Raw genomic sequence first — 24,802 nt, forward strand, 5'->3', positions numbered from 1 at the left:
AAAGCATGGAGGTAAAATCTTCATTATATTTTATTGGTGGAAAATGTATATTTCTAAAGCTTGAGGTTATATTAAAAAAAAATACCCTAATTTGCCAAAAATGGAATAAAAATGCTGATTGATTCAGATATTTTTTTCTGATACAGTGTCACTCTTCCCCTTTAAACTCTACTTAAAGCAGTAGGGTTATTAACTGGTAACAGTGTGCATGTTTACAGTGTACATCTTTGACATTATCAGAAAGAAATTTTCTGAAGAAAAAAAATTCCAATGAGTACATAGATAGATTTTTTAATTTTTTTTTTTTTTTTGTAGCTTAACTTATCTATTTTGATTTGGAATTAAGAATTAATATTTTGCTATAAAAATTTATAGATTAAATATTTGTTTATTTTTTGATGAATGACTACATTTATAAACACAGTCTGTTACATTTATTTTGTCATTTTAAAAATCAAAAGAAAGAAAATCACAATTTTAAATTAAAATTATGGTTTGCTAATTGAAACTTTGGTTTAATAGTTTAAGTATTCTTTAAATTCTCTATTTCATCTAGTCTTTAAATTTCAATCTTGCATTTGTTTCGAAATGGTTGCTATGCTATGTATTATAATGAAAAATTGTTTTAGGTAGTTAAATCTTCTAAAATATTTTTATAATATAGTTTAATATTACTTTCATATTGATTAAACATTTATAAAGTTTTTTTTAATTATAAATCCAAGTTCTTACAATATATTTGAACAAAAATCAAAAAAATTCGATTTAAATAAAAAAAAATCTGATTTTTTTTTTGTTGTTTTTTTAAAGAAAAAAAATCAAAAAAATTACAAACCCTGCTCGTGTGCAACTCTGCTGCATTTTGCAAGATATTCTCAATTTCAAGCTTCATTTTCCACCCTCTGATATCGAGCTGAAAAATCTCTCCAGTATTTTATAATGGCTGATATAATCAAGAAAAGAGTTCTTTGTCAGAACTTGTTATTTTATCATGATCATGTAAAGTCTTTGAAAATTATTTTGCATTTTGTTAATGTATATAGTGCTTAAAAATATTTTTTAATTGCTTAAAAAGTACTTATTTTTTGTTGAAAGATTTGACTATACACCCTGAATAAGATTTTAAATTAATTGTTCTGGTTTATTTCCACAGATATCAAGTCCAGTCCTGTCCATAATCTGAAACTGGGCTATACCTGGCCTGAAGTTGAACTGAATCCTCCTTACCTTGGTCTGACATTGAGTGAAAAATAAATTGAATTCTAACATTACATCCTAATTTGGGTGTAAGTAACGGAAACCACTTGTGTACTGTTGATGTTCCTGTTAGATATGAAATATCTTTTTGTGATACGGAACAGACATTCTCATCTGTTGCTTGAAATATGTATATTTTTCATCAGATATCATATATGTATCAGCTCATCATTTGTGTACAAAAATGGAAAACATATGTAATCATATAAAAATTTCAAGGCTGTGAAAAGTTTTCATTGACAATGTAATAGTTGAAAAAAAATTATTTGAAAAAAAAATTAGCCTTATTGAAAAAAGTATCTTGATTTTGTACAATGGGCCTAAAATTTTATTTATTATTAGGTGAAAAAGTTTTTTTAATTTTTTATTTAGGTGAAAAAGCTTGGTTAAAATAGGAACGCACAACATGCGGTCCGCCAACTGTTGTTGTGCAGCCCGCAGGAGCTGAATGTATAAAAAATTTCCTTTTAATTTAGTTTTTTTTTAAAATTTTATTTAGTTAAAATATTTCATTCAAATTTATATTACTCTATAAAATATGTATATTTTTAGCACTTTCATTCTGTAAGAATTTATATCTCTCCTATATATATTAGTAAATAAACTAATTATTGAGAAAAATCGAAAAAGCTTTTTTAAAGAAAAGTATTGGTTGTTTTAGTTTTAAATAAATTCAAATAATTAAAAGTATTTAATTTTCTGAAGTATGTTATTAAGTTTTCTGACAAAAATATTTAATGCTTAGAACATTAATGTTTTTATAAAAATTATCATATTTGCCGCAGACATGACTAAATATGTATGCGGCCTTTTGTTTATCTACCTGCTGTGCAAGTGGCCCTTCACTTAAAAAGCTTGTGCACCCCTAGTTTAAAATTTTAATTTTTTTTTTCAAAGCAAAAGCATGTTACAAATTTTAGTTTTTAAGTTTAAAAATTTAAGATTTAGAAAGAAAATTACTTTTTTTGAAAAGTTATGTATGAAATTTATTATTCAGGTCACCTGGAATCTGAATTAGAAATAATTGTTTTTCAGGTTTAACTGTATTTTCAATTTTCAACTATAGGTATTTTCCATCTATAGGTTAGATTACTATGCAGATTCCAGATATTTAAGTATATATTACAGAAAGTTTAAGTATAATATTTTCACATGGGACTCTTCTTACTTATTTCCTAACTTCCTAAACTTTAATGTAATGAAAGAAAATGCTGTATTGAGTATTTATTTTTCTTAACCGCTTCCCTCTATTTGGAATAGTGAATTTGTAATGAAACTGGGAAGAAGTTCTTCAATAGCAGGTGTATATGGTCATATAAAAAGAATCATTATGCATAACGTTGTTACATAGCCTTATTATTACCATAAATACTCAGAATAATAAGTTTAAAATATATTAAGTAAAACTTGCCTCCATCAAATTTTTTAAATGTTTAATATCGATATTTTCGTCATATGATCGCCAATTGGCAATCTTTCTCGGAATTGTTCCCATCCTTCTCCCAAAAGTGGTGTAATAAAGTCAGGTGACAAAGAGGGAACCAAATACTAATTCCTGGTAAATGGATACATATGCAGTAAAAAAAACTTCAAATAAATATGTAAATAATTTAAATGGTTACATTTTGAGCAAAATAGTTTCACATGCTTTTTTTTTTTCTTTCATGATTTGGGTTGATCAGTATTTTCTAATCTCATGCCCGACTGTTACTGTACGCAGAGATGATTGTGCTCCAGAAAAAATCTGGATTTTTCGCTAACCGCGATCCAGAAATTTCTGGAAATCCAAAGTCCAGAAGTTTCAAGAAATTATTGATCACATTTATAAATAAAAATATTAGAACTAGAATTTATGTTTGACATCTCTTCCATTTGAAACTATTTTTTCTGGTAGAATAATAAATGTGATTAGAAATAAAAATAAACTTATACATAATTATTAATTTAAATTATGCTGCATGTAATTTATTTAGAATTTCATGTTGTGAAAATATCAATGGTTTAAATTTAAAAAAGACGGTAATTTTTTGAAACGTGTCATTAATGATTTTACTCAAGAAATGTTCAGGATTTTTCAGTTGGGATCACAATCACCCCTGTGTACATTTGTTAACTTAAAAACTAATATTTGTATTATGATTTGAAGAGAAATTTTTTAAAAAATTGAAAAATTTTTTAATGTATGTTTTTGAGCTTAAAAAAGAGCTTAACTTTAGGCTCATTCTAAAAGACCTAAATATTTTTGGAGAGTATGTAACTACAGCGAAAACTTTTTATGGTCTCAAAATTTTGAATATCGAAAAAAATTGTTTTTCATGATACACTCTTATGTCTACGTTTTTTTCTTTTTTAATTGAGAGTTGTAATAATTGCAGATTGTTTTCATTCACTGTATTCTCTGTCACCCAATACTTAGACTATAAGCCATTTGTTCTTTCATTACTTATTTGTTTGTTTGTTTTTTCTGATTATTTAATTATTATTTAAGGTCTGGGATTTTATATTCAGAACACAGATATTTTGGATGAACTTAAAATATTAACAACTGAGCATAGTATGCAATGATAGAAGGGAAATTTGTTTTAATGTCAAATAACGATGAAATTTATAACTATTTTTTTTTAATAACAAAATGAATTATATCTACAGCCCCTGGACAAATTATTAGACACACTATTAGATTCTATGTAAAATCTTAATTATCAGGTGATACTCTATACAGTGTGTCTAATAATTTGGCTAGATATGATATATTGTTAAACTATATCATGCAAAATTATATTCTTTAGTATCAAAATATGAGTTGGTTTTAGTTGTTTAAAATGCTTCTTTTTTTTGTTTGGTTAGTAGTCTCAGATGCCCAGAATCTATAAAATTGTAATTTCTATTAAAAAAAAATTTTTTTTTCTTCATAAATGTGTTATATTTTTGTAGTTGTGGTGGTTGTTCACATTTTCAATAAATCTGAATCTCTTGAATCTCAATTCTTATTAATAATTGAACTTTTTAAAACAGATTGCAATGCTTTCTTTTCAATAATGTGTTGTCTCTAACCCAAGTTGCAAAATGAAATCTGTTCAAAATTAATTGTTATTTTTATAGGCTCATATTTCATTTTCAATTGACTATTTCATCAAAGCAACATTTATCATTGGTTGAAATTCAACAGGGTTCCCACGGTCCTCAGAAACTTAATTTTTTTTTTAAAATGAGGGTCTTTAAATGTACTTAATTTTGGTGCAAGGCTTTTAAAAGTCCTTAATTTTTCAGTATCACTATACATGGGTGCCACTTTTCAGTCCCAGGGACTGAAATCAGTCTTGAGAAAAATCAATAAAAATCAAATTCTATCAATTAAAAAAAATTTTCTTTTTTTTTTCATTAGAAATTTTGTAATTTTTTTTTTGTCGAAATAAAAAAATATTGTATCTTAATGATAACATATGATATGGTATTGATGTCAGGACTTTAATTTATCTTCTTTTTGTCAGCTTCACTAAATCTCATTCTTTCAAGTCTTGACAAATAGGATTGCCTGAACTTTATCTACTTGTATAATTAAATTTTGTACTATTAATGAATCTAAGTCTGCTCTAATTTGCTTCCTCCACCATAACCTATCGTCATGCTGGTCAAAGTTAAATCAAGATTATTTTTTTAAAAAAGAAAGAAATTATAGTGCTAGAGCAAAAAATAAGTAATGGTGAAGTGAAAAACAGGGATATGAATGGTTTCAGGTTGTTAAGAAATATGCAAGGTTGGCTGTTATTTTCGTTTTGTTTGTTAAAAAAACATAAAATAAAAAATTAGAAAAAATAATCAAATTATTGATTTAATAGGCTAATAACAAGGAAAGGTAAATTTTGGTGTCAGTGTGCTATAAATTTCTAAAAGTTTGGTAAACAATGCTAGACAGTATTATTTGGTCAAAAAATGAGTTCAGTCTTGAAATTTTTTAGAGTGGCACCCCTGCACTATAGTCAGAGATGATTGTGCTCCGGAAAACATCTGGATTTTTCGCTAACCAGGACTTCGCTATATCTGTTCCGCAAACAGTTTTAACTAATGGTTCCAAAATCCTCCCTTTTATGACACATCATTTAAATAAATGATCAATAAAATGAAATACAAAAATGACTGAAAAATAATACGTTAAACAAAAATGTGTTAACTTTTATTTCTTATTACTCTTCGTCTTACGTGCAAATTTTTTTTTAATAATTTCTAGCTGATGAGCAATCCTCAGCATCAAAAAGGGAAACACTTCCTGACTCTCCGATAATTTTTCCTGAATTTATGTTATTCCGCTTTTTTTAAACCTGTCTATCCAGCCATTCAAACACATAAAAGTAGTCTCACAAAATCACTTAGCGAATTCATCGGCTTTAACTTGAAGCCTTTGTCCAGATACTAGAAGATGGCGGCTTCATTGAATGCTGAACGAATTCAATAATGAAGCAAACAAAAAAAATGCTTATCGCTACATTTCATGCTGTAAATAGTTTTAAAAATCGGTATATGTATTTATTTTGAAGTAGAAATTTCAAAATATGAAGAAAATAAATCAGTCGAAGACAGAAAAAAGTTTATAATATCCAACTATCTCTCTTTTTTTTGTTTCACTATATCTACAAAAAATAACATTATATGTGTGTAGCAAGGCACGGGAGCGAACATTTTGTTCACTATATTCGGGAGTTCACTATAAACCGTGTTCACTATAGCGGGGTTTGACTATATATCGAAACTAATGATCTCAGATTCCTTAGTATTTTGCATATTTTTATTAATATATACGATTTGCCTTTTGCAAAATAAATCTTAATTAACAAAGATTATTTTTCAAAATTTTTCTTTTATATGATTGTTTTTCAATTTTAAGTTTCTGACACCTTTTTTTATGATCTACTTCTATTAGAGGAAAAACATTATATGAAAATTTTTTTTTATATATATTTTAACTTAGAAGCATGAGTAGATCTGAAATATGTCATTAAAAAATACACAATTTTCGAATCTATCTTTACAAACAAAACAAAAAACAAATTATACAGCGAAAAGGTTCTGCTTTTTATTTATATTTCAAATAAATTTACTGTATCAAAAATTAGTAATTTTTCCTCACCAATTTATATGGATTATTATATGAAATATTTCAATTATTATTTGTATTAATTTTCATTAATTAATTACATGAATTGTTATTTTTATAATTAATTATTCAATGAATAATTCAAAAGTAAATAATTCAAGCCACTTGGTAGAGCGATTGAAATCCATGCATATTTTATGTTGGAACTGTTTTTTTTCGATGCTATCTATTTTTATTTGCAAAGGTGCTAATGTGATTAGAATATATGATTTCTTTTTCAATTTGTTTTATCTGATTGTGTTGCTATTCTGTTTATTCCCTGATTATTTTTTTTTTCAATTTTGTAAAACATTTTGTGCCCAAATAAAGGATGAAATTTTTAACTACATCTTGCATTTTAATTTTTTTTGCTTTTCATCACTTTTTTTCAGCTTTTTTACTATTGAATCTTGCATCAAAAATCCGCTTGAACTGAGAAAATTTTTTTTTTATCAAAATTGTCAAATTATAATGTATATATAAGAATTTTTTTAAAAAAATATCTGTGAATGATAATGAGCCACTTTTGTAATGTAGATAGAATATAAAAATGAAGCAATGTAAGTTCCATCAAAAGGTCCATGAAGGCAAATTTCTCGCAATAGTTCGTCTAGGGTTTTTCCTTGTCTTCTGGTTTGGGTTCAAAGTTACAAGTCTACGGAGTTGAACTTTAGTAGTCGTAAACCCAAAATTGGGTTAACTGTTCAACGACGGTTATAAAGTAACTTATACTAAAGGATCTCTGAGAAAGCTGGAAACGGTTCAGCAATAGAAACTATTTTGAATTAATAAATGTACAGTGCCCAAAATAAAAAACCCAAATAACTTTTGATAATCGGATTTTCACGCTCTAGGACTCAATGGTTCGAGGAGGTGACTTCAAATTTGCTAATTAATTAGTGCACACAATATTTTAAGATGCGAAATCAGATGCAAAAACGTATTTTTACTCAATAATAGTCTTTTTTTTTTTCTTCAGATACGGATTTCAGACAAAAGACACGGCGTTAGCGACAATCTCGTACAAATTCTGCCAATAGTTGGGTCAGGACAGCTGTTCAAAGTTTGGACCCCTTAATGTTAATTTTATTTTCTGGGTATTTCGCCATAATTCAAATTTTTTTTAAACTGACGAATCACGCACACAAATGTAAAATTCATTTTATCAATCAAAGATAATTCCATGCGAAGAATAACTTTTATTCTATATTTTTTATTTAAGACTGGTCAAGAAAATTTTGTTTTAAAATTAATAAATTTTTTTAATTAGTTAAAAAAAAATCAAATTTTTTTTTAAACTAACTGACAAATGTTTTGCACACAAATGTAAAATTCATTATATCAATCAAAGATAATTCCATGCGAAAAATAATTTTTAATTAGCCTTTAAAAATTTTCTTCCGCAGCCATGTATGCACCATAGACCCCTACTTAGGGTCCGAGTTTGAAAATTATACCTTGATATTAAAGGGAGCTAGGGGGTCTCGAAATTTGAACCTTACTCGTGCCATTTTATATTTTTATTCTTTTTTTTTATTATTCCATTACGCTTTCTTTGCTGGATTTCATACACAGAAAACACCCCATGCATGCTAAAATATTCAAAATGTTACAAAAGAAGTCGAAAAAGAGCAAATAAATTGATTTTCCTGGATTTTTCCAGCTTTTTCACATTTTCCTAATAAAAAAAATTATTTCCTACATGCAGGACCCACCAGAATATCGACAAACACATTAAAAAAATAATATTAATTAAAATAAACAGAAAAAAAGAACATTTTTTGAAAATTTGTCCGTCCCTGGGATTCGAACCCCCTCCAGCAGCGGGCAACTGCTCCTGGTCAGTAAACAAAATTTATTTTGGCAGATTGTGGGCCCACTAATTGGTATATAAAAAAATCCTTCGGTAAAATTGTTCGATATATTAAATTCTAATTTCGGGCGGAGTTTGAAATTTATAGGTTAATATTATAGGGAGTTACGAGGTGTGATGTGTGCGTGCCTCCTGATATGACTTCTGTCCCTTTTTCAGCCATTATTCGCTCCTTAACAAAGAAAAGTATTTCTTCTCTCATATAGAACACTTTATTTGCTTTAAAATATTGAAAAGAAGTTAAAAAAATAATATAAATTGAAATAAATAAATAAGTAAAAATTATCCGAAATTTTTCCGTTTATTAGCTATTTCCCAAAGAAAAAATAGTTTTTTTTTGTATACAAAAAACTTGATTCACGTTAAAATATCAAAAAATTTATTAAAAAAATAATATAAAAAAAGAGAAAAAATTTGAATGTCGACCGTCGCAGGGTTTCGAACCCATGGCCCCCGGAACAACAAATCTAACTTGCCTCACAACTTTACCAATAGCGCCATGCTTCACATGCCTACTCCGCGAATATTTAGCTTAAAACACTTTATCCCGGTTAGTAAACAAAATTTAGTTTGGCCCATAGTGGGCCGACTAAGAGGTCTATAAAAAAATCCTTCGGTACAATTGCTTGATACATTAAATTCTAATTTTGGGCGGAGTTTGAAATTTATAGGTAAATATTATAGGGATTTACGGGGTGTAATGTGTGCGTGCCTCCTGATATGACTTCCGTCCCTTTTTCAGCCATTATTCGCTCTTTAACAAAGAAAAATATTTCTTTTGACATATTTGACACTTTATTCGCATTAAAATATTGAAAAGAAGTTAAAAAAATAATATAAATTAAAATAAATAAATAAATAAAAATTATCTGAAATTTATCCGATTATTAGCTTTTATTCGCTATTTCCCCAAGAAAAAATAGTTTTTTTTTATATACAGAACACTTCATTCACGTTAAAATATCAAAAAATATATTTAAAATAATAATATAAAGATAAGAAAAAATATGCATGTCGACCCGCGCAGGGTTTCGAACCCATGGCCCCCGGGACAACAAATCTAACTTGCCACACAGCTTTACCAACTGTGCCATGATTCATATGCCTGTCCCGAAAATATTTAGCTTAAAACACCTCCTCCCGGTTAGTAAACAAAACTTATTTTGGCAGATTGTGGGCCCACTAATCGGTATATAAAAACATTCTTCAGTACAATTGTTCGAAACATTAAATTCTAATTTTGGGCGGAGATTGAAATGTATAGATTAATATTATAGGGAGTTACGGGGTGTGATGTGTGCGAGCCTCCTGATATGAGTTCTGTCCCTTTTTCAGCCTTTATTCACTCTTTAACAAAGAAAAATATTTCTTTTCACATATAAAAGACTTTATTCGCATTAAAGAACACATAATGGAATATTAATAAACGTATAATAGATAAAAAAAAATGGCGGGGTGGGGTTCGAATTTCGAAGCCGTCTAACTCCCTTGAATATTAAGTTATAATTTTCAAACTCGAACCTTAAGTAGGGGTCTATGGTCCAAATATATCTGCTGCAGGAAATTTTTATAGATGAATTAGGGGGAGCAGGGGGCCCCTCAAAGTTCTATTGGATAGCTGACAGAAAGAGGACTTTTGAAGAGAAATTGTGTCCGGCTTCTCGTGTTCTAGTGGTATAGTGGTCAGGACACGGGACAAGTAACTGACGGCAGGTTCGAGGGGGCGCAGGTTCGAATCCCAGCGTTATCATTTTTTCAAAAAATTTCTTTTTTTTTCTTCCGATAATTTTGTATTATATTATTTTTTCAATGTGTTTTTCCATATTTAAGAGGGTCCTACATATAGGAAAAAAATTTTTTAATTTGAGAAAATGGCGAATAATGGGTAAAAACTGGAAAAATCCAGTAAAATTGGTTTATTTCCATTGTTTTAAATTATTTTTACAATATATTCGACAGTTTCTAATGCGTAAGGTGTTCTAAGAGTAAAATTGTGCATCTTTCTTTGTTGAAGAACGCATAATGGAATATTAATAAACATATAATAAATTTAAAAGAAAAGCGGGGTTGGGTTCGAATTTCGAAGACGTCTAACTCCCTTGAATATTAAGTTATAATTTTCAAACTCGAACCTTAAGTAGGGGTCTATGGTCCAAACATATCTGCTGCAGGAAATTTTTATAGATGAATTAAGGGGAGCAGGGGGCCCCTCAAAGTTCTATTGGATAGCTTACAGAAAGAGGACTTTTGAAGAGAAATTGTGTCCGGCTTCTCGTGTTCTAGTGGTATTGTGGTCAGGACACGGGACTAGTAACTGACGGCAGGGGCGAGGGGGCGCAGGTTCGAATCCCAGCGTTATCATGTTTTCAAAATATTTCTTTTTTTTTCTTCCGATAATTTTGTATTATATTATTTTTTCAATGAGTTTTTCCATATTTAAGAGGGTCCTACAAATAGGAAATAATTTTTTCAATTTGAGTAAATGGCGAATAATGGGTAAAAACTGGAAAAATCCAGGAAAATTGGTTTATTTCCATTGTTTTAAATTATTTTTACAATATATTCGACAGTTTCTAATGCGTAAGGTGCTCTAAGAGTAAAATTGTGCATCTTTCTTTGTTGAAGAACGCATAATGGAATATTAATAAACATATAATAAATTTAAAAAAAAGGCGGGGTTGGGTTCGAATTTCGAAGACGTCTAACTCCCTTGAATATTAAGTTATAATTTTCAAACTCGAACCTTAAGTAGGGGTCTATGGTCAAAACATATCTGCTGCAGGAAATTTTTATAGATGAATTAAGGGGAGCAGGGGGCCCCTCAAAGTTCTATTGCATAGCTTACAGAAAGAGGACTTTTGAAGAGAAATTGTGTCCGGCTTCTCGTGTTCTAGTGGTATTGTGGTCAGGACACGGGACTAGTAACTGACGGCAGGGGCGAGGGGGCGCAGGTTCGAATCCCAGCATCATAATGTTTTCAAAAAATTTCTTTTTTTTTCTTCCGATAATTTTGTATTATATTATTTTTTCAATGAGTTTTTCCATATTTAAGAGGGTCCTACAAATAGGAAATAATTTTTTCAATTTGAGTAAATGGCGAATAATGGGTAAAAACTGGAAAAATCCAGGAAAATTGGTTTATTTCCATTGTTTTAAATTATTTTTACAATATATTCAACAGTTTCTAATGCGTAAGGTGCTCTAAGAGTAAAATTGTGCATCTTTCTTTGTTGAAGAACGCATAATGGAATATTAATAAACATATAATAAATTTAAAAAAAAGGCGGGGTTGGGTTCGAATTTCGAAGACGTCTAACTCCCTTGAATATTAAGTTATAATTTTCAAACTCGAACCTTAAGTAGGGGTCTATGGTCCAAACATATCTGCTGCAGGAAATTTTTATAGATGAATTAAGGGGAGCAGGGGGCCCCTCAAAGTTCTATTGGATAGCTTAGAGAAAGAGGACTTTTGAAGAGAAATTGTGTCCGGTTTCTCGTGTTCTAGTGGTATTGTGGTCAGGACACGGGACTAGTAACTGACGGCAGGGGCGAGGGGGCGCAGGTTCGAATCCCAGCGTTATCATGTTTTCAAAAAATTTCTTTTTTTTTCTTCCGATAATTTTGTATTATATTATTTTTTCAATGAGTTTTTCCATATTTAAGAGGGTCCTACAAATAGGAAATAATTTTTTCAATTTGAGTAAATGGCGAATAATGGGTAAAAACTGGAAAAATCCAGGAAAATTGGTTTATTTCCATTGTTTTAAATTATTTTTACAATATATTCGACAGTTTCTAATGCGTAAGGTGCTCTAAGAGTAAAATTGTGCATCTTTCTTTGTTGAAGAACGCATAATGGAATATTAATAAACTTATAATAAATTTAAAAAAAAGGCGGGGTTGGGTTCGAATTTCGAAGACGTCTAACTCCCTTGAATATTAAGTTATAATTTTCAAACTCGAACCTTAAGTAGGGGTCTATGGTCCAAACATATCTGCTGCAGGAAATTTTTATAGATGAATTAAGGGGAGCAGGGGGCCCCTCAAAGTTCTATTGGATAGCTTACAGAAAGAGGACTTTTGAAGAGAAATTGTGTCCGGCTTCTCGTGTTCTAGTGGTATTGTGGTCAGGACACGGGACTAGTAACTGACGGCAAGGGCGAGGGGGCGCAGGTTCGAATCCCAGCGTTATCATGTTTTCAAAAATTTTCTTTTTTTTTCTTCCGATAATTTTGTATTATATTATTTTTTCAATAAGTTTTTCCATATTTAAGAGGGTCCTACAAATAGGAAATAATTTTTTCAATTTGAGAAAATGGCGAATAATGGGTAAAAACTTTAAAAATCCAGGAAAATTGGTTTATTTCCATTGTTTTAAATTATTTTTACAATATATTCGACAGTTTCTAATGCGTAAGGTGCTCTAAGAGTAAAATTGTGCATCTTTCCTTGTTAAAGAACGCATAATGGAATATTAATAAACATATAATAGATAAAAAAAAATGGCGGGGTGGGGTTCGAATTTCGAAGTCGTCTAACTCCCTTGAATATTAAGTTATAATTTTCAAACTCGATCCTTAAGTAGGGGTCTTTGGTCCAAACATATCTGCTGCAGGAAATTTTTATAGATGAATTAGGTGGTGCAGGGGCCCCTCAAAGTTCTATTGGATAGCTGACAGAAAGAGGACTTTTGAAGAGAAATTGTGTCCGGCTTCTCGTGTTCTAGTGGTATTGTGGTCAGAACACGGGACAAGTAACTGACGGCAGGGGAGAGGGGGCGCAGGTTCGAATCCCAGCGTTATCATTTTTTCAAAAAATTTCTTTTTTTTTCTTCCGATAATTTTGTATTATATTATTTTTTCAATGTGTTTTTCCATATTTAAAAGGGTCCTACATATAGGAAATAAATTTTTTAATTTGAGAAAATGGCGAAAAATGGGTAAAAACTGGAAAAATCCAGGAAAATTGGTTTATTTCCATTGTTTTAAATTATTTTTACAATATATTCGACAGTTTCTTATGCGTAAGGTGTTCTAAGAGTAAAATTGTGCATCTTTCTTTGTTAAAGAACGCATAATGGAATATTAATAAACATATAATAAATAATAGAAAAAATGGCGGGGTGGGGTTCGAATTTCGAAGCCGTCTAACTCCCTTGAATATTAAGTTATAATTTTCAAACTCGAACCTTAAGTAGGGGTCTATGGTCCAAACATATCTGGTGCAGGAAATTTTTATAGATGAATTAGGGGGAGCAGGGGGCCCCTCAAAGTTCTATTGGATAGCTGACAGAAAGAGGACTTTTGAAGAGAAATTGTGTCCGGCTTCTCGTGTTCTAGTGGTATTGTGGTCAGGACACGGGACAAGTAACTGACGGCTGGGGCGAGGGGACGCTGGTTCGAATCCCAGCGTTATCATTTTTTCAAAAAATTTCTTTTTTTTTCTTCCGATAATTTTGTATTATATTATTTTTTCAATGTGTTTTTCCACATTTAAGAGGGTCCTTCATATAGGAAATAAATTTTTTAATTTGAGAAAATGGCGAAAATGGGTAAAAACTGGAAAAATCCAGTAAAATTGGTTTATTTCCATTGTTTTAAATTATTTTTACAATATATTCGACAGTTTCTAATGCGTAAGGTGTTCTAAGAGTAAAATTGTGCATCTTTTTTTGTTAAAGAACGCATAATGGAATATTAATAAACATATAATAAATAAAAAAAAATGGCGGGGAGGCGTTCGAATTTCGAAGTCGTCTAACTCCCTTGAATATTAAGTTATAATTTTCAAACTCGAACCTTAAGTAGGGGTCTATGGTCCAAACATATCTGGTGCAGGAAATTTTTATAGATGAATTAGGGGGAGCAGGGGGCCCCTCAAAGTTCTATTGGATAGCTTAGAGAAAGAGGACTTTTGAAGAGAAATTGTGTCCGGTTTCTCGTGTTCTAGTGGTATTGTGGTCAGGACACGGGACTAGTAACTGACGGCAGGGGCGAGGGGGCGCAGGTTCGAATCCCAGCGTTATCATGTTTTCAAAAAATTTCTTTTTTTTTCTTCCGATAATTTTGTATTATATTATTTTTTCAATGAGTTTTTCCATATTTAAGAGGGTCCTACAAATAGGAAATAATTTTTTCAATTTGAGTAAATGGCGAATAATGGGTAAAAACTGGAAAAATCCAGGAAAATTGGTTTATTTCCATTGTTTTAAATTATTTTTACAATATATTCGACAGTTTCTAATGCGTAAGGTGCTCTAAGAGTAAAATTGTGCATCTTTCTTTGTTGAAGAACGCATAATGGAATATTAATAAACATATAATAAATTTAAAAAAAAGGCGGGGTTTAGTTCGAATTTCGAAGACGTCTAACTCCCTTGAATATTAAGTTATAATTTTCAAACTCGAACCTTAAGTAGGGGTCTATGGTCCAAACATATCTGCTGCAGGAAATTTTTATAGATGAATTAAGGGGAGCAGGGGGCCCCTCAAAGTTCTATTGGATAGCTTACAGAAAGAGGACTTTTGAAGAGAAATTGTGTCCGGCTTCTCGTGTTCTAGTGGTATTGTGGTCAGGACACGGGACTGGTAACTGACGGCAAGGGCGAGGGGGCGCAGGTTCGAATCCCAGCGTTATCATGTTTTCAAAAATTTTCTTTTTTTTTCTTCCGATAATTTTGTATTATATTATTTTTTCAATGAGTTTTTCCATATTTAAGAGGGTCCTACAAATAGGAAATAATTTTTTCAATTTGAGAAAATGGCGAATAATGGGTAAAAACTTTAAAAATCCAGGAAAATTGGTTTATTTCCATTGTTTTAAATTATTTTTACAATATATTCGACAGTTTCTAATGCGTAAGGTGCTCTAAGAGTAAAATTGTGCATCTTTCCTTGTTAAAGAACGCATAATGGAATATTAATAAACATATAATAGATAAAAAAAATGGCGGGGTGGGGTTCGAATTTCGAAGTCGTCTAACTCCCTTGAATATTAAGTTATAATTTTCAAACTCGAACCTTAAGTAGGGGTCTATGGTCCAAACATATCTGGTGCAGGAAATTTTTATAGATGAATTAGGGGGAGCAGGGGGCCCCTCAAAGTTCTATTGGATAGCTGACAGAAAGAGGACTTTTGAAGAGAAATTGTGTCCGGCTTCTCGTGTTCTAGTGGTATTGTGGTCAGGACACGGGACAAGTAACTGACGGCTGGGGCGAGGGGACGCTGGTTCGAATCCCAGCGTTATCATTTTTTCAAAAAATTTCTTTTTTTTTCTTCCGATAATTTTGTATTATATTATTTTTTCAATGTGTTTTTCCACATTTAAGAGGGTCCTTCATATAGGAAATAAATTTTTTAATTTGAGAAAATGGCGAAAATGGGTAAAAACTGGAAAAATCCAGTAAAATTGGTTTATTTCCATTGTTTTAAATTATTTTTACAATATATTCGACAGTTTCTAATGCGTAAGGTGTTCTAAGAGTAAAATTGTGCATCTTTTTTTGTTAAAGAACGCATAATGGAATATTAATAAACATATAATAAATAAAAAAAAAATGGCGGGGAGGCGTTCGAATTTCGAAGTCGTCTAACTCCCTTGAATATTAAGTTATAATTTTCAAACTCGAACCTTAAGTAGGGGTCTATGGTCCAAACATATCTGGTGCAGGAAATTTTTATAGATGAATTAGGGGGAGCAGGGGGCCCCTCAAAGTTCTATTGGATAGCTTAGAGAAAGAGGACTTTTGAAGAGAAATTGTGTCCGGTTTCTCGTGTTCTAGTGGTATTGTGGTCAGGACACGGGACTAGTAACTGACGGCAGGGGCGAGGGGGCGCAGGTTCGAATCCCAGCGTTATCATGTTTTCAAAAAATTTCTTTTTTTTTCTTCCGATAATTTTGTATTATATTATTTTTTCAATGAGTTTTTCCATATTTAAGAGGGTCCTACAAATAGGAAATAATTTTTTCAATTTGAGTAAATGGCGAATAATGGGTAAAAACTGGAAAAATCCAGGAAAATTGGTTTATTTCCATTGTTTTAAATTATTTTTACAATATATTCGACAGTTTCTAATGCGTAAGGTGCTCTAAGAGTAAAATTGTGCATCTTTCTTTGTTGAAGAACGCATAATGGAATATTAATAAACATATAATAAATTTAAAAAAAAGGCGGGGTTTAGTTCGAATTTCGAAGACGTCTAACTCCCTTGAATATTAAGTTATAATTTTCAAACTCGAACCTTAAGTAGGGGTCTATGGTCCAAACATATCTGCTGCAGGAAATTTTTATAGATGAATTAAGGGGAGCAGGGGGCCCCTCAAAGTTCTATTGGATAGCTTACAGAAAGAGGACTTTTGAAGAGAAATTGTGTCCGGCTTCTCGTGTTCTAGTGGTATTGTGGTCAGGACACGGGACTAGTAACTGACGGCAAGGGCGAGGGGGCGCAGGTTCGAATCCCAGCGTTATCATGTTTTCAAAAATTTTCTTTTTTTTTCTTCCGATAATTTTGTATTATATTATTTTTTCAATGAGTTTTTCCATATTTAAGAGGGTCCTACAAATAGGAAATAATTTTTTCAATTTGAGAAAATGGCGAATAATGGGTAAAAACTTTAAAAATCCAGGAAAATTGGTTTATTTCCATTGTTTTAAATTATTTTTACAATATATTCGACAGTTTCTAATGCGTAAGGTGCTCTAAGAGTAAAATTGTGCATCTTTCCTTGTTAAAGAACGCATAATGGAATATTAATAAACATATAATAGATAAAAAAAAATGGCGGGGTGGGGTTCGAATTTCGAAGTCGTCTAACTCCCTTGAATATTAAGTTATAATTTTCAAACTCGATCCTTAAGTAGGGGTCTTTGGTCCAAACATATCTGCTGCAGGAAATTTTTATAGATGAATTAGGTGGTGCAGGGGCCCCTCAAAGTTCTATTGGATAGCTGACAGAAAGAGGACTTTTGAAGAGAAATTGTGTCCGGCTTCTCGTGTTCTAGTGGTATTGTGGTCAGAACACGGGACAAGTAACTGACGGCAGGGGAGAGGGAGCGCAGGTTCGAATCCCAGCGTTATCATTTTTTCAAAAAATTTCTTTTTTTTTCTTCCGATAATTTTGTATTATATTATTTTTTCAATGTGTTTTTCCATATTTAAAAGGGTCCTACATATAGGAAATAAATTTTTTAATTTGAGAAAATGGCGAAAAATGGGTAAAAACTGGAAAAATCCAGGAAAATTGGTTTATTTCCATTGTTTTAAATTATTTTTACAATATATTCGACAGTTTCTTATGCGTAAGGTGTTCTAAGAGTAAAATTGTGCATCTTTCTTTGTTAAAGAACGCATAATGGAATATTAATAAACATATAATAAATAATAAAAAAAATGGCGGGGTGGGGTTCGAATTTCGAAGCCGTCTAACTCCCTTGAATATTAAGTTATAATTTTCAAACTCGAACCTTAAGTAGGGGTCTATGGTCCAAACATATCTGGTGCAGGAAATTTTTATAGATGAATTAGGGGGAGCAGGGGGCCCCTCAAAGTTCTATTGGATAGCTGACAGAAAGAGGACTTTTGAAGAGAAATTGTGTCCGGCTTCTCGTGTTCTAGTGGTATTGTGGTCAGGACACGGGACAAGTAACTGACGGCTGGGGCGAGGGGACGCTGGTTCGAATCCCAGCGTTATCATTTTTTCAAAAAATTTCTTTTTTTTTCTTCCGATAATTTTGTATTATATTATTTTTTCAATGTGTTTTTCCACATTTAAGAGGGTCCTTCATATAGGAAATAAATTTTTTAATTTGAGAAAATGGCGAAAATGGGTAAAAACTGGAAAAATCCAGTAAAATTGGTTTATTTCCATTGTTTTAAATTATTTTTACAATATATTCGACAGTTTCTATTGCGTAAGGTGTTCTAAGAGTAAAATTGTGCATCTTTTTTTGTTAAAGAACGCATAATGGAATATTAATAAACATATAATAAATAAAAAAAAATGGCGGGGAGGCGTTCGAATTTCGAAGTCGTCTAACTCCCTTGAATATTAAGTTATAATTTTCAAACTCGAACCTTAAGTAGGGGTCTATGGTCCAAACATATCTGGTGCAGGAAATTTTTATAGATGAATTAGGGGGAGCAGGGGGCCCCTCAAAGTTCTATTGGATAGCTGACAGAAAGAGGACTTTTGAAGAGAAATTGTGTTCGGCTTCTAGTGTTCTAGTGGTATTGTGGTCAGGACACAGGACAAGTAACTGACGGCTGGGGCGAGGGGACGCAGGTTCGAATCCCAGCGTTATCATTTTTTCAAAAAATTTCTTTTTTTTTCTTCCGATAATTTTGTATTATATTATTTTTTCAATGTGTTTTTCCATATTTAAGAGGGTCCTACTTATAGGAAATAAATTTTTTAATTTGAGAAAATGGCGAATAATGGGTAAAAACTGGAAAAATCCAGTAAAATTGGTTTATTTCCATTGTTTTAAATTATTTTTACAATATATTCGACAGTTTCTAATGCGTAAGGTGTTCTAAGAGTAAAATTGTGCATCTTTCTTTGTTAAAGAACACATAATGGAATATTAATAAACATATAATAAATATAAAAAAAATGGCGGGGTTGGGTTCGAATTTCGAAGCCGTCTAACTCCCTTGAATATTAAGTTATTATTTTCAAACTCGAACCTTAAGTAGGGGTCTATGGTCCAAACATATCTGCTACAGGAAATTTTTATAGATGAATTAAGGGGAGCAGGGAGCCCCTCAAAGTTCTATTGGATAGCTTACAGAAAGAGGACTTTTGAAGAGAAATTGTGTCCGGCTTCTCGTGTTCTAGTGGTATTGTGGTCAGGACACGGGACAAGTAACTGACGGCTGGGGCGAGGGGGCGCAGGTTCGAATCCCAGCGTTATCATTTTATCAAAAAATTTCTTTTTTTTTCTTCCGATAATTTTGTATTATATTATTTTTTCAATGAGTTTTTCCATATTTAAGAGGGTCCTACAAATAGGAAATAATTTTTTCAATTTGAGTAAATGGCGAATAATGGGTACAAACTGGAAAAATCCAGGAAAATTGGTTTATTTCCATTGTTTTAAATTATTTTTACAATATATTCGACAGTTTCTAATGCGTAAGGTGCTCTAAAAGTAAAATTGTGCATCTTTCTTTGTTGAAGAACGCATAATGGAATATTAATAAACATATAATAAATTTAAAAAAAAGGCGGGGTTGGGTTCGAATTTCGAAGACGTCTAACTCCCTTGAATATTAAGTTATAATTTTCAAACTCGAACCTTAAGTAGGGGTCTATGGTCCAAACATATCTGCTGCAGGAAATTTTTATAGATGAATTAAGGGGAGCAGGGGGCCCCTCAAAGTTCTATTGGATAGCTTACAGAAAGAGGACTTTTGAAGAGAAATTGTGTCCGGCTTCTCGTGTTCTAGTGGTATTGTGGTCAGGACACGGGACTAGTAATTGACGGCAGGGGCGAGGGGGCGCAGATTCGAATCCCAGCGTTATCATGTTTTCAAAAAATTTCTTTTTTTTTCTTCCGATAATTTTGTATTATATTATTTTTTCAATGAGTTTTTCAATATTTAAGAGGGTCCTGCAAATAGGAAATAATTTTTTCAATTTGAGTAAATGGCGAATAATGGGTAAAACTGGAAAAATCCAGGAAAATTGGTTTATTTCCATTGTTTTAAATTATTTTTACAATATACTCGACAGTTTCTAATGCGTAAGGTGCTCTAAGAGTAATATTGTGCATCTTTCTTTGTTGAAGAACGCATAATGGAATATTAATAAACATATAATAAATTTAAAAAAAAGGCGGGGTTGGGTTCGAATTTCGAGGACGTCTAACTCCCTTGAATATTAAGTTATAATTTTCAAACTCGAACCTTAAGTAGGGGTCTATGGTCCAAACATATCTGCTACAAGAAATTTTTATAGATGAATTAAGGGGAGCAGGGGGCCCCTCAAAGTTCTATTGGATAGCTTACAGAAAGAGGACTTTTGAAGAGAAATTGTGTCCGGCTTCTCGTGTTCTAGTGGTATTGTGGTCAGGACACGGGACAAGTAACTGACGGCTGAGGCGAGGGGGCGCAGGTTCGAATCCCAGCGTTATCATTTTATCAAAAAATTTCTTTTTTTTTCTTCCGATAATTTTGTATTATATTATTTTTTCAATGAGTTTTTCCATATTTAAGAGGGTCCTACAAATAGGAAATAATTTTTTCAATTTGAGTAAATGGCGAATAATGGGTAAAAACTGGAAAAATCCAGGAAAATTGGTTTATTTCCATTGTTTTAAATTATTTTTACAATATATTCGACAGTTTCTAATGCGTAAGGTGCTCTAAAAGTAAAATTGTGCATCTTTCTTTGTTGAAGAACGCATAATGGAATATTAATAAACATATAATAAATTTAAAAAAAAGGCGGGGTTGGGTTCGAATTTCGAAGACGTCTAACTCCCTTGAATATTAAGTTATAATTTTCAAACTCGAACCTTAAGTAGGGGTCTATGGTCCAAACATATCTGCTGCAGGAAATTTTTATAGATGAATTAAGGGGAGCAGGGGGCCCCTCAAAGTTCTATTGGATAGCTTACAGAAAGAGGACTTTTGAAGAGAAATTGTGTCCGGCTTCTCGTGTTCTAGTGGTATTGTGGTCAGGACACGGGACTAGTAACTGACGGCAGGGGCGAGGAGGCGCAGGTTCGAATCCCAGCGTTATTATGTTTTCAAAAAATTTCTTTTTTTTTCTTCCGATAATTTTGTATTACATTATTTTTTCAATGAGTTTTTCAATATTTAAGAGGGTCCTGCAAATAGGAAATAATTTTTTCAATTTGAGTAAATGGCGAATAATGGGTAAAACTGGAAAAATCCAGGAAAATTGGTTTATTTCCATTGTTTTAAATTATTTTTACAATATACTCGACAGTTTCTAATGCCTAAGGTGCTCTAAGAGTAAAATTGTGCATCTTTCTTTGTTGAAGAACGCATAATGGAATATTAATAAACATATAATAAATTTAAAAAAAAGGCGGGGTTGGGTTCGAATTTCGAAGACGTCTAACTCCCTTGAATATTAAGTTATAATTTTCAAACTCGAACCTTAAGTAGGGGTCTATGGTCCAAACATATCTGCTACAGGAAATTTTTATAGATGAATTAAGGGGAGCAGGGGGCCCCTCAAAGTTCCATTGGATAGCTTACAGAAAGAGGACTTTTGAAGAGAAATTGTGTCCGGCTTCTCGTGTTCTAGTGGTATTGTGGTCAGGACACGGGACTAGTAACTGACGGCAGGGGCGAGGGGGCGCAGGTTCGAATCCCAGCGTTATCATGTTTTCAAAAAATTTCTTTTTTTTTCTTCCGATAATTTTGTATTATATTATTTTTTCAATGAGTTTTTCCATATTTAAGAGGGTCCTACAAATAGGAAATAATTTTTTCAATTTGAGAAAATGGCGAATAATGGGTAAAAACTGGAAAAATCCAGGAAAATTGGTTTATTTCCATTGTTTTAAATTATTTTTACAATATATTCGACAGTTTCTAATGCGTAAGGTGCTCTAAGAGTAAAATTGTGCATCTTTCTTTGTTAAAGAACGCATAATGGAATATTAATAAACATATAATAGATTAAAAAAAATGGCGGGGTGGGGTTCGAATTTCGAAGTCGTCAAACTCCCTTGAATATTAAGTTATAATTTTCAAACTCGAACCTTAAGTAGGGGTCTTTGGTCCAAACATATCTGTTGCAGGAAATTTTTATAGATGAATTAGGGGGAGCAGGGGGCCCCTCAAAGTTCTATTGGATAGCTGACAGAAAGAGGACTTTTGAAGAGAAATTGTGTCCGGCTTCTCGTGTTCTAGTGGTATTGTGGTCAGGACACGGGACAAGTAACTGACGGCTGGGGCGAGGGGACGCTGGTTCGAATCCCAGCGTTATCATTTTTTCAAAAAATTTCTTTTTTTTTCTTCCGATAATTTTGTATTATATTATTTTTTCAATGTGTTTTTCCATATTTAAGAGGGTCCTTCATATAGGAAATAAATTTTTTAATTTGAGAAAATGGCGAAAAATGGGTAAAAACTGGAAAAATCCAGTAAAATTGGTTTATTTCCAATGTTTTAAATTATTTTTACAATATATTCGACAGTTTCTAATGCGTAAGGTGTTCTAAGAGTAAAATTGTGCATCTTTTTTTGTTAAAGAACGCATAATGAAATATTAATAAACATATAATAAATAAAAAAAAATGGCGGGGAGGCGTTCGAATTTCGAAGTCGTCTAACTCCCTTGAATATTAAGTTATAATTTTCAAACTCGAACCTTAAGTAGGGGTCTATGGTCCAAACATATCTGGTGCAGGAAATTTTTATAGATGAATTAGGGGGAGCAGGGGGCCCCTCAAAGTTCTATTGGATAGCTGACAGAAAGAGGACTTTTGAAGAGAAATTGTGTCCGGCTTCTCGTGTTCTAGTGGTATTGTGGTCAGGACACGGGACAAGTAACTGACGGCTGGGGCGAGGGGACGCTGGTTCGAATCCCAGCGTTATCATTTTTTCAAAAAATTTCTTTTTTTTTCTTCCGATAATTTTGTATTATATTATTTTTTCAATGTGTTTTTCCATATTTAAGAGGGTCCTACATATAGGAAATAAATTTTTTAATTTGAGAAAATGGCGAATAATGGGTAAAAACAGGAAAAATCCAGGAAAATTGGTTTATTTCCATTGTTTTAAATTATTTTTACAATATATTCGACAGTTTCTAATGCGTAAGGTGTACTAAGAGTAAAATTGTGCATCTTTCTTCGCTAAAGAACGCATAATGGAATAATAATAAACATATAATAAATAAATAAAAAATGGCGGGGTGGGGTTCGAATTTCGAAGCCGTCTAACTCCCTTGAATATTAAGTTATAATTTTCAAACTCGAACCTTAAGTAGGGGTCTATGGTCCAAACATATCTGTTGCAGGAAATTTTTATAGATGAATTAGGGGGAGCAGGGGGCCCCTCAAAGTTCTATTGGATAGCTGACAGAAAGAGGACTTTTGAAGAGAAATTGTGTCCGGCTTCTCGTGTTCTAGTGGTATTGTGGTCAGGACACGGGACAAGTAACTGACGGCTGGGGCGAGGGGACGCTGGTTCGAATCCCAGCGTTATCATTTTTTCAAAAAATTTCTTTTTTTTTCTTCCGATAATTTTGTATTATATTATTTTTTCAATGTGTTTTTCCATATTTAAGAGGGTCCTTCATATAGGAAATAAATTTTTTAATTTGAGAAAATGGCGAAAAATGGGTAAAAACTGGAAAAATCCAGTAAAATTGGTTTATTTCCAATGTTTTAAATTATTTTTACAATATATTCGACAGTTTCTAATGCGTAAAGTGTTCTAAGAGTAAAATTGTGCATCTTTTTTTGTTAAAGAACGCATAATGAAATATTAATAAACATATAATAAATAAAAAAAAATGGCGGGGAGGCGTTCGAATTTCGAAGTCGTCTAACTCCCTTGAATATTAAGTTATAATTTTCAAACTCGAACCTTAAGTAGGGGTCTATGGTCCAAACATATCTGGTGCAGGAAATTTTTATAGATGAATTAGGGGGAGCAGGGGGCCCCTCAAAGTTCTATTGGATAGCTGACAGAAAGAGGACTTTTGAAGAGAAATTGTGTTTGGCTTCTAGTGTTCTAGTGGTATTGTGGTCAGGACACAGGACAAGTAACTGACGGCTGGGGCGAGGGGGCGCAGGTTCGAATCCCAGCGTTATCATTTTTTCAAAAAATTTCTTTTTTTTTTCTTCCGATAATTTTGTATTATATTATTTTTTCAATGTGTTTTTCCATATTTAAGAGGGTCCTACATATAGGAAATAAATTTTTTAATTTGAGAAAATGGCGAATAATGGGTAAAAACAGGAAAAATCCAGGAAAATTGGTTTATTTCCATTGTTTTAAATTATTTTTACAATATATTCGACAGTTTCTAATGCGTAAGGTGTACTAAGAGTAAAATTGTGCATCTTTCTTCGCTAAAGAACGCATAATGGAATAATAATAAACATATAATAAATAAATAAAAAATGGCGGGGTGGGGTTCGAATTTCGAAGCCGTCTAACTCCCTTGAATATTAAGTTATAATTTTCAAACTCGAACCTTAAGTAGGGGTCTATGGTCCAAACATATCTGTTGCAGGAAATTTTTATAGATGAATTAGGGGGAGCAGGGGGCCCCTCAAAGTTCTATTGGATAGCTGACAGAAAGAGGACTTTTGAAGAGAAATTGTGTCCGGCTTCTCGTGTTCTAGTGGTATTGTGGTCAGGACACGGGACAAGTAACTGACGGCTGGGGCGAGGGGACGCTGGTTCGAATCCCAGCGTTATCATTTTTTCAAAAAATTTCTTTTTTTTTCTTCCGATAATTTTGTATTATATTATTTTTTCAATGTGTTTTTCCATATTTAAGAGGGTCCTTCATATAGGAAATAAATTTTTTAATTTGAGAAAATGGC

The 24,802-nt window shown here is 31.9% G+C and overlaps 2 protein-coding genes across 9 annotated transcripts in view; both read left to right on the top strand.

Moving 5' to 3' along the window:
* LOC147800844 (transcription-associated protein 1-like) overlaps nt 1–6,737 on the top strand; it is a 37,135-nt gene extending 30,398 nt beyond the window's left edge. For all 7 annotated transcript variants that reach the window (XM_087156335.1, XM_087156337.1, XM_087156329.1 and 4 more), the window contains one exon: nt 1,154–6,737. The gene's annotated coding sequence lies outside the window, so the exon portion shown is untranslated. The remainder of the gene's footprint in view (nt 1–1,153) is intronic.
* LOC147800845 (transcription-associated protein 1-like) overlaps nt 1–24,802 on the top strand; it is an 84,007-nt gene that overhangs the window by 23,473 nt on the left and 35,732 nt on the right. The gene's annotated exons all lie outside the window — the stretch shown is intronic.

Source organism: Parasteatoda tepidariorum, unplaced genomic scaffold (genome assembly GCF_982258835.1).
Source record: "Parasteatoda tepidariorum strain Cologne lab strain unplaced genomic scaffold, Ptep-v5.0 scaffold_12, whole genome shotgun sequence".
Classification (NCBI taxonomy): domain Eukaryota; kingdom Metazoa; phylum Arthropoda; class Arachnida; order Araneae; family Theridiidae; genus Parasteatoda; species Parasteatoda tepidariorum.